The sequence below is a fragment of the Triticum dicoccoides genome, chromosome 6B, assembly GCF_002162155.2.
Source record: "Triticum dicoccoides isolate Atlit2015 ecotype Zavitan chromosome 6B, WEW_v2.0, whole genome shotgun sequence".
Lineage (NCBI taxonomy): Eukaryota > Viridiplantae > Streptophyta > Magnoliopsida > Poales > Poaceae > Triticum > Triticum dicoccoides.
The window spans coordinates 267,369,834-267,380,873 of record NC_041391.1 but is presented as its reverse complement, the minus strand read 5'-3'; the positions used below and the strand labels follow the sequence as shown (position 1 = coordinate 267,380,873).

Here is an 11,040-nt window from a genome sequence, read left to right as displayed (position 1 = left end):
CATCTCTCTCTCTCCTCTCTCTCTCTCTCACTCTCACTCTCTCTCTCTCTCTCTCTCACACACACACACACACACCACACACACACACTAAGACTCCATCTCACACACACATGATCTAGGCGGAGCATTTGTTCCTACCACCCTTCATCCAACCTTACCCGTATGATAAACAATCACCTTTATTTACTTGCATAACATGGACAGATTCCACTTTACTTTAGTAGTCAGCAAACTTATCATCTGTATATCCTTATGAAAAAACAAGTTGGCGACGATGGTGTGCATGCCATCTTGTAATATAGACCGTATGATCTATATCCGACGGATAGGAAGCAAACTATGATAATTTTACAAAAGATACGTGCACCTGTCTCCACATCATTATCTCCCGCAACCTCATTTCTTAGCAATTAAAAAAAGGAATAACTCTCTGGAACAATCTAGCATGCATGGTGGCCGCTGCCGCCTGCCGGCGCCATCCATCCCCATGCCTCCGACCATTCCGACCACCAGTCACCACCACGCTCCAGTCCTCCTCGCCTTATCTCTCATCTTTCATTTTTTCGATGACATTCTCGAGATACCAGTTTGCCAATAAAATTCTCGAGATATAATTAGTTTTTACACATGGGATTACTCCTGCATGGGTCAATCACAACAGGTGTTTTGTAAAAAAAATGCATATTGATGTTCTGTGCAATGCACGAGAATATTGCTTGTAATTATATAACACAAATCACGAGCAGGAAGTGACATTTTTTTGACACAACCACGTTAACATGGCCACGTAAATCACGAGCAGGAAGGAGAAGGGAAGCGGGCTGTGGAGTAACGTTTTTTACCACAATTTCTTAGGAAAGTGAGTGCAATAATTGAGTAGTTTTGCAAACTACCATTACTACTACACCTGAAACGGTTCAAAACCTATACTCCCTTGCCAGCGCACGCTTCCCGCGTGAAACGGTCAGCATCGCCTGGAGCGTCAGTGCCGCATTAATGCCCGGCCAGAGCGGAGGCGACCTCTCACTAGCGCCGGCTTTGAAGTGGCGCGACGGCCGAGAGAGCGCCGCTTCCCGGTGCACGCGACTGCTCTGCGTCGAGACTGGCCATAGGCCCTGTTTGGATCCATGGGTTAGAATTAGTTTGAGCTAGTTGGGGCTCAAATAGCCCTAAAGTATCAAAGCATGAGGGTTTAAATTGGAGCAAGTTGCACTGAACCCACCAAAAAAAACTATCCCACCCAAGAGGTGCTAACTGGAGATAGTTCTCATTGGGACCATTGAAAAATCACTTTTCTCTCTCCATCAAGTGCATTTATTGTCAATCTAACCCTGTCACCCAAACACCTCTTTGGCTACAGTTAGTTCAGGGTTAGTCATGAGTTAGTCTAACCTCTAGCTAAGTTAGAGTATCAAACAGGAGCAGTATAGGACATGCAAGTTGCTCAAAGCATACATGCAAATTCGTACGTGAAAGGATTTTTTTTCTTTTGGAAAACGGAACGTGAAAGGAATTTTTTTAGAATGCTCTTGGAATGTCGCTAACATGTGATAGTTAACCGACCTCAATAGACGGCAGAAATGCGAGCATGCCACACTTTGATAGAGATGAGCATGGAGAAGCGATACAGGCTGCTGGATTACTAGAGATAGGTGTCGCACGGAAGCCAAGAAATATGGTGATAGCATGGGTTAGCCATGTGCTAGTATGATGTAACTACACTGGGCTGCCGTGTTTCGTACTCTTCCAGTCCACTATGGAGATGATTGGTTAATTTTATATCGCTGAAGAATATTAAATATTATGAGTGCAGACGCTCCACCACGAGGTTCCTTGCTCCTTCTCGGTCGTCCGGAATCTATGTTCTTCCACTCTATTTTTTTACGTGAGCTTTGTTCATCCTTTTTCCAACACGCGAGACATCTAGCATCAAGGCGCACGTGTTATGCAACGATCATTCCATCTATATGAAGAACACGTGGCACTGGAACTACGAGACGGACATGTACCCAGGAGTGGACGTACGAACCTGAGTAATGTAGCGCAGTAAGTGAAGTAGAAAGGCACAAATGGTATGAACATGCATGGCATACAGGGTGTGTTTGGTTGCGTTCTCGTCTCAGCATAGTTGTTCCCTCTTCATGCATGCTCAACTCAACACCCCTCTTCATCCATGCTCTCTTCATGCATGCTTCTAGTGTATTTGTGCTAAACTAGTGTGGACTCATGCACCCTCCATACACTCTACCAAACACCCAAAAGTAGGTCGAGAAGGGAACTCTTGGGAGGCATTTGTCTATTACTACGTACTACCACTAAATGTTGTACATGCAATGCACGGTGATGTTATGGAGTATGTGTCTAAGTACTCTACTACTACTATATTAGTTGGAGGCACATATTAACTTTTATATTTGTTTACATGTATGCCCCGAGACCTTCCAACTAGACGTGTCTTTCTCTCCAGGTCGCACTTTGTATCATTCATACAGCTAAGTACTACTACGTGTGGTCTCCGACCCAGAAGTGGAAGAAGTGGAGACGCTCTACCATGCTGTTTTTTTTACGCTGGGCTCTACCACGCTGTTCATGTCCCACTCCTTTCGCTGACGTGTGGGACATTCAGCACGTGCCGTGTTTGGCACCCTTTGTCGTAAGAGTTGAAACGCTAGCATTCATCAGAAATAAAAAATAATTATAAATCGGCAGTGATACTATTTTTTTGCGAACCAATCATCAGTGATACTATACCACGCGGTTTCCTTGCTCCTCGATATCAGAAAGAATACTTCTATTCGCCAACATGTGGGACGTCGACCATCTTAGTCCACTTGCCATGCACGCAGAACTCCAAGGGAGAGTCACCCAGGTCATCGTGCCGCAGTAACAATGACTAATGAGCCGTCAAATCACAGGCCCACTTCCCACTTTGAAGTTGCTCGGACGAAGGAACCATCATGACTTCGTTGAATTCCGCTTCTTGAAGAAAACTACTGTACCAGCAGTACTGCTAGCTACAATATTTACTCCAACAGAGGCCTCCTTTCGGTCATAGGATAGGAATATGAAAATCATAGGAAGTGAGATGACATGCATCTCAATTCCTATAGAGAAAGACATGCCATTTGATGGATAGGATAGGAATTTTACCACTTAGTCTAGGCTAATGTACCGGTAATTTGCTCTAAAAACTACAGTAGTAACTAGTAGTACTGGTACATGCCCGTACTCAGACACAGACACACACACTAACTACTAGTACTACTACTTCTCACATGCTGGCCAGACGCCATCTTCTCGTTCCCGCATTTGTCGGCGACACCCCACCGTGCTTGGATCTCCGCCGACCTCTCCGCAGCAGCGCGTGCGTCCTTTTCTTCTTGCAGCGGCGGTCCTCTCTTTTCTTGAGTGCTTTCTGACTTTTCCGCTCCCTCTGTGCGGCTTTGGCCGCCTCTTGCTCTACCGCCCATTCAGCCTTGGCATCTTCAAATTCCTCCCACATAGTTGTGAGGTCGCGAGCGGCGATGAACTCGGCACGGCGGGATGCCATCGCTTCCCTACCATTTTGTGTGCGTTCGTGGGCGGCGAGGAACTCGGCGGGGTGGGATGCCATCGCTGCCTTACCGGTTAGTGTATGGCGCGGTGGCATGAACGACGCTTGGTGAGAGCTCTGGGGTGGAGTGGCCGGACAACCGTATAGTGCATTGGTTTGTCAAGAGCTCAAGGACAGAAGACGAAGCAAATTAGGATTCCCCATCAATCCTGGTCATTTATTACCGAGTAAAATGCATTGGCGGTCATCGAACTTGTCTTGATAGCTCACTTTGATCATTGTATACGAGATATGGTGATTATACGTTCGCTGGCTCAGCGTATAGCTTCGTATTTGTATGCTTGACTAGTCAAACAGTCCGCATGCGCCTAAAACGGTCACCGCCTCTCCAGAATGTCAATGCCGCATTCACTGGACTTACCTGCAGGTGCAATTGGTGCGTCACTGACATGCGGGACAGACGCCCGTTGGGCCCACATGTCAGACACCCAAACGCATCTGCAGTTAATTCACTGAAGCAGCGTCCGCATTCACGCCCGACGAACCTACTCCGGCACTAGTTGTCCATCCGTCTGCCACGGCTCATTGCCATTCGCCCGCTATATTAACTTCAGCCCCAGCTCCCAGCCATAGCCAAAGACCCACAATTATTCTCCTCCGGTCCCTTCCTTTTGTCGGCACCACTTCAACCATGGCCTCGTGGCGCTCCGAAGATCTCTTGGACGTACTGTCGCAGGAGCAGACGAGGGACATCGGCGGCTCCGCTCTGGGCGCGCTCCAAAGATCTCTTCGACGTAGTGTCACAGGAGCAAACGAAGGAGATGGTCGGCAACCCCGGGCCACCCTCCGCCGCCACGACCACGAAGCCGGCGCGCGTGCGCGGGCGCAGCCAGCAGTGAGGAAGAGTAGTACACGGTAGGTCGCCGCCACTCTGGTCCCGGGAAGGCCACCGCTACTCCACTCAGTCGACGCCAAGCTTGGTGGGGTAAACATCGGCGGCCGATTAGCCGCTTGACGGCGACGTGGAGGCGGAAATCTTCATAACCTTGTGCTCTGGCCGGAGGAGGAGGTTATCGAGGCGGATGAGGAGAAGGCAAAGGCAATGGCCGGCTTTCTCGGGTTCATGGCCGGACTTGGTGGTCGGGCGCCGGCGATCGTTTAGATTAGGTTTACAGTAGGTTTAGTACGTTTTGTGTGAAATATGTAATGAATTTCATCCAGTTTGTAGGAAAAGTTTTCAAAATGTAATGAATTTCATCCGGTTAATTTCATCCGGTTAATTTGAAATTTGCTTTGTTTGCACAAATTTCGTCCGGTTAGTTCATATAGTTGTCGAAAGGTATGCGGGCAGCATCGGATGGCATCCATCAGTGTCCTCGGACATATGCCGGTGTAAATTTGTGGGCCAGCGCTGGAGATTCCCTAACTATCATGCTATAATCGCTAACAATCCTCCATTATTGCCAGGGAACAGTTATCCCTCGATCAAAATCAGATCCGCGGTGTTTCGCACTCCTCCCGCCTACGAGTGTAAACTCTTGCTTACATAAAAATGGAGCAAGTGGAGGGCACTGTAGCACATCATATCACTCGAACTAGACCGCCTAACAAGCGGGAAAGCACCGCCCTCGTCAATTTGTTCTAGATTTCTATCGATCGATCGCAAGAAAATGTTACGCTTCGCAAGTTCTTAAGGAAAAGGCGGCACACTTACGACTCGTACGCATCGCAACCCCGATAGTCCGGCTCGCACGCCGCTCACCAAAGGGGACACGCGTTGTCTTGCAATTTCATAGACATGTGGGACCGTAATTGAATAAACCATCGATAGCCGAAATCTAATCGCTCGCCGGGCGTCGGGTGAGAAGAGAGAAACGGGGGAGGGAGAAGAGATCGCCCTCCCGCCGCGCACGGACTCCAAGAAATATATGGTGATAATGTGAGGTCGGCCATGTTGGAGTCCGGACCGCTTCCGGAGCCCGCTCTCACTGCCCTGGCACCTCAAGACGCCAGTTGCCCGCTGCATGCATAGCAAGTAGTACCCTCTTATGTGGAGGAGAGAGAGGCATTGACAAAGTCAAGGAGTAACAGTGGAGACAATAGCTTTCATCAAAAATAAACAATGAATACTCATTGCTCGTCCTCTGTATCGGAAAGAATACTTTCATTCGCCAACATGTGGGACGTCGACCATCCTGGTCCACCTGCCATGCACAACATTATCCTGGTCTACCCCGGTCGTATCGCAGGCCCTACCTTTCCCACCGTAAGTTGTTCGGACGAAGGAACCATCATGACTTCGTTGAATTCCACTTCTTCAAGAAAACTTACTGTACCCACAATACTACTACCACACGCGAAGACTGAACGGCACTGTACCACGTCAAATCACTGAAACCCACTAGGCCAAACTAGCCCGCCTAGGTCATCTATTTTGGAACAGAGGGAGTACGTCTCTGCAGTGCTATGACTTTGTGTTGCACGTTCTCTGTACTTTTGCTATGATCTTCCTACCCTATGAACCAAATGAGGCCTGAATGTATATCGACTACTGTTTGATCGATTGCTAAGCCTACAATTTTAGGAGCTAGGGCTATTGGTCGATCACCGAGGGATAAGTATAAGCGTACCACGAGCTCATCAGCCCCAATGTATCTCTTCGCTGAGTGTTTTGCAAGTACTATAGCTCGCACAGTAGCTAGCCTACTAACACCAAGAATCATCAAACAAGCCCTGCTGATATGATAAATAGTTCAAACTTACATCTAAGCATGCCATATATTACATCAAAAGCTGGTGAGGATACATCTGTTTCCATGACTCGGAGAGGGTTCGCATGGTTCATCGCATGATTCACTATCAAACAAAAGTAGCAAGATCCGCCCACACAAGACAGTGCACTAGCCCTAAGATGGTTTGATAGCACACATCGTTCTGGTAATTAAACACAGGGCAATGCAAACTACCCTGAAGGATTAGCGCGACCATCTATTTCTTGTCATCGATCTCTCGAGCAATGACCACAGCACGGACATCGGCATGGGAATCGATTTCTGGGGTGATGTCCACAGGAGTGACCGCGACATTGGAATCGATCTCTGGGGCGATGTCCACAGGATGGACAGCCGCATCGGAATCTATCTCCAGGGCGATGGTAATAGGACGGGCCACGACATAGAAATCATCAAGGACAACCACCAGCACCTGCACAACACTAACATATTAGCAAGCACATTGCAAATAATCAAAAACCACAACTACGATAATAAGCCATTATTTTTTACCTTGTGCAGCTCACCGGGGGATCTCATCCCTCCGGGGGCCATCTCCTCGTCCTCGATGGGGGCCATCACCTTGCCAGGGGAATACTGCTTCTCAACGGCGACTATCTCCTCAAACTCGGTCTTGAGCCTCACATAGGTGGCAATCAGAGCTCCTGGGGTAGGCACGGTGGGGCCCTTGCTGTTCTTCCAACTTTCTTTGAGGAGTTCGTCCGCCAACGTCCTCAACTCTTTGGCCAGTGCTTGTTTCTTGGAATTCTTCGTTTCCATGGGTTGGCCCGCCAGCATGGTCAACTCATTGGTCAGTGCTCGCTTCCTGGAGATCGCTGTCTCCAATGGGTTGTCTGCTGGCAACTCTTTGCCTAGTGCTACAGGATCCACCAATGAACTGACAAACAAAAAGCAATCGAAAGGAAACCACAATCGCAATGAAAATGGGAAAAGAATAGGATGTGAGAACCGGTCGGTGCTTCGCAGAAAGAAGATTATTGGAATGAAAATATAGCAGCAAAACTGATTCGCCCACCTTTCCTTCGTCGGTAGAGAAGAAAAATGGCAGAAGTGAGTAGCCTGGAGTGAGGTTTTCTTCAAGAAAGGGAAGAAAGGGCTTGAACGAGCGTTCCAATGAAATGATGGTTGCTTCGTCCAGTCCAACTTGGGGGCCACCTTACCACTGCTGGTAAAGGTGTGGGTTTTGTGATATGACGGGTCATGACGGCCACACCGGGGTGGCAGGTGAGTCTCGACTGTAGCACCTCGCGGTGATTTGGTGGATGGCATGCGGGCCCGGATGCTTTGAAATGTCATTAACTTGATTTTAGTCTCTTTAGTATTTGGATCCAAGCATGGATGAGGCTAACAAGTTTTAGTCCCACTACTTTTAGTCATGAGATAAAACGTATCAAAGCACTCTCTCAATATTGTGCATCGCGACCAAGGCGGAGAGGAAAACGAGAGAACTACGTAATTAATGCATGAGTTTAATTAGGGTAGTTTTGTAAAGTACGAGATACATTCCTCCAATCGCAAAATGTCTTGGTTCATGAGATTTGAGATTTGAGCCCTATAAACCGGAGGGGAGGGGGTACTGCACACGGTGTAGTCTAGTGACTTGTTTTTTTAGCCGAAGTCTAGTCACTTGTTGAAATCTCTAGAAAGGAAAATACTCCTTTACGGTTTACAGGTCTATACTACTCCCTCCGTCTAGGTGTGTAAGTCATCTTACGAAAACCAAACAGTCCCAAAACACTTGGGCGCGGTGCATTAACTTCTACCTTGTTTCTTGTTTCTTGACATACGTATCAACCAATAAGAGATGAGAGGTGTGCATGCTTTTAATGACTTGCAATGGCTAGTTCATTGCATGGAATGCTATTAATTAGCAAATAAACATTGGTGACCCCAGGAGGAAACAGTGCTAAGCGTGTGGACCTATGCAGAATGAGTATCAACCAATGGATAATGGAGTTTAATTGTTAAACAATAGCAACTTTGTCTCATGCAAGAGCCTGGCTAGTACTCCAAGGAACCGCACCACGCGAGCGTTTGCAACTGCCACGTTCGGTTTCCACTTGGCTCTTCGCCTCTTCGAGAAGACGAACAATGATGTTACTCCTACTTCTACAGTAGCGAATCCACTATTGCATGTCCGTCCACCTCATGCGGGAGGGATAGCGTGTAGCGAAAGCTTCCACTTACTGCTCCTGCCTTTGCGCCCATGACAGGTGGGCCCAACGGGTGGTTGGCCCACCTGTCCTGCAGCCAAAGGCAGGTGCAGTCCGCGAGGGAGAGGGCATCGTAGTAATCAAATTTCTCGGCCTTATACGAGTTGATGCGACACATCAAAGCACTGCATTCGAAAAAACTCTTTTTACACATTTCAAATGGGCGACTTTGTATGTAGGAGTAGACATATTCTTCTTCGGATGTACTCCCTCTGTTCCAAAATATAAGTCTTTTTAGAGATTTCACTGTGAACTACATACGAAACAAAATGAATGAATCTACACTCCGAAATATGTCTATATACATCCATATGTAGTTTGTAGTGGAATCCCTAAAAAGACTTACATTTAGGAACGGAGGGAGTAGTCACTTGTTGCAATCTCTAAAAAGACTTATATTTGGAAATGGAGGGAGTACAACGTATGCATGCATGCCGTGACTTTCCTTTTGATACTTGCATGTGTTGATTTGATGCACCTTGCCAAATTTTGACTATAAATTTAGGGATAATTGTATTTGAGCCCTTAGTTGTGTCACCCTCGACAGGAATACCCCTAGTTTTGTAAAACACGCGGTCTTGCCCAACTCAGTTAGCTTGCTTAGTGTTTTTGCCCTTCCGTCACGGTTCCGTCCAGTCAGCGCCGTTTGACCGTGTCTTGACCATTTGTGGACTTTTCGTTGGACCATTTTGCCCCTGGTTCTTCACTCTCTGGCGAGACACTGCCAAGTGGGACCCATCACCATCCCATGTTCCCTTTTATTTCTCTCCCGCCGGTCAAACCCTAGTCCCGGATGCCCTTCCCCCCTCTCTCAGATCCCGTCGGCGCTGGAGCCACACATCCCATCCATGGCCAGCGAAGGAAGGCTAGCGGAGGTCCCATCGATGGTGGAGCCACGGATCCCATCGGGGTTGGGCTCGACGGCCCGCAGGAGCAAAACCGCCCCGACCCGCCTCGTTTCCGCGCCTGAGGTACGCCTCATCTCCGCAGCCGTTCGTCGGGATTGGGCGCGAGCGCCGCCCTGCCCGTGCTCCTTCCTTCTCCCTTTCTCTATCGATTCTCTCTGTCTCTCTCACCCTCCTCTTTTCTCTTCCTCGATAGGAGCAGGGAGCAACCCCAAAGCCACCATGTCACTGCCCATGGAGGTCCATCTCTCGATCCATTCACCGCAGCCGCGAACCCTGTTCGATCTGGTGCTGGAATGTGTGAGGCATGAACTGCAGCGCATGTGTCCCCGTTGACCCTTGTCCACGCCAACGCGGGCCAGCCTCCACCGACGCCTCCCTCTGGCCCAGATCCACAGCGCCCCGAGGGAGGCACAGATCTCAACGATGGCCAATGTATGCGGCGGCCGGGGATGCACGGTGGGGAGAGATGGTTTGGAGGGTGGCGCGCGGCGACTGGGGACGCACGCTGGGGATAGATGGTGGAGGAGGGTGGCACGCGCCTCGCCCAGGCCTCCTTCCACGCCGCAGCGGCGGAGTCCAAGCGCTCATCATGAGGACGCACGGGCGAGGAGGATTTGGCGAGCTCCGGCGCCGATTCCGTTGGTTCCGGCGAGCTCCGGCGCCGATTCGTTTGGCTCCGGCGAGCTCCGGCGCCGATTCGTTTGGCTCCGGCGAGCTCATCCCCCTCCTACAGAGGGTGTTTTTTAAATCGTTGGCCCGGCATTTTTTTAACACTTGACACAATGTAATTAGCTAGTATAGCTAGCAACTATAGACTAATGATTAATTATATTCGAGATGAGACGGACCTTAAGTACTGATTTGTGTTAATCACTGGTGTTTTAATTAGTTTATGTTGTGTTAATTATTGCATAAAAAAGGATTGCAAAATTGATGTTATGTTTACAACATGGCATTGTCCATTAGAGATATTTGGTCCGTTGTGGGTCCCACATGATAGTGAGAAGAGTGACAGATGGTTTTCTCAGTGATGGGTCCCACTTGGAAGTGTCTATTCAAAGAGTGACAAAGCAGGGGCAAAATGGTCGAGCGAAAAATCCATAGACGGTTAACACACGGTCAAACGGCACTAACTGGATGGAAACGTGACGGAAGGGCAAAACCATAAGAGGAGCAAGCCGCCTTGGGCAAAACCAAGGATTTTCGAAAACTAAGGGCAAAACTATCGAGTGGGACACAACTAGGGCATAAAATCGATTATCCCATAAATTTAACTAACCAAATTTTCATGCATGTCACAAAAAATCACGGGGCTGTTTGGATTGTGACTATGTTTGTCTTATGTTGCCACATTATTTTTCCCACACTTGCCACACTTGCCTAACCTGAGTTGCTCAAATTGTTAGACACACTTTGACTTGCCTAAGGGAATTTTGCCACAATTTTTGTGTCTATGACAAGTGGGGTTCACTACTAATAAAAAAAATTCTTGTCTTAGGTGTGGCTAATAAAAATACTTATATTTAGGAACGGAGGGAGTAGAAAATATTAATGCATGTTGGGGCAACCCACGT

At 48.3% G+C, this 11,040-nt stretch overlaps 1 long non-coding RNA gene across 1 annotated transcript; it reads left to right on the top strand.

Moving 5' to 3' along the window:
- Nucleotides 1–9,328: 9,328 nt before the first annotated feature.
- LOC119320431 lies at nucleotides 9,329–10,370 on the top strand. Its single transcript, XR_005154980.1, has 2 exons — nucleotides 9,329–9,529; nucleotides 9,660–10,370. It is a non-coding gene; the product is annotated as an uncharacterized LOC119320431 (long non-coding RNA).
- The last annotated feature ends 670 nt before the right edge of the window (nucleotides 10,371–11,040 follow it).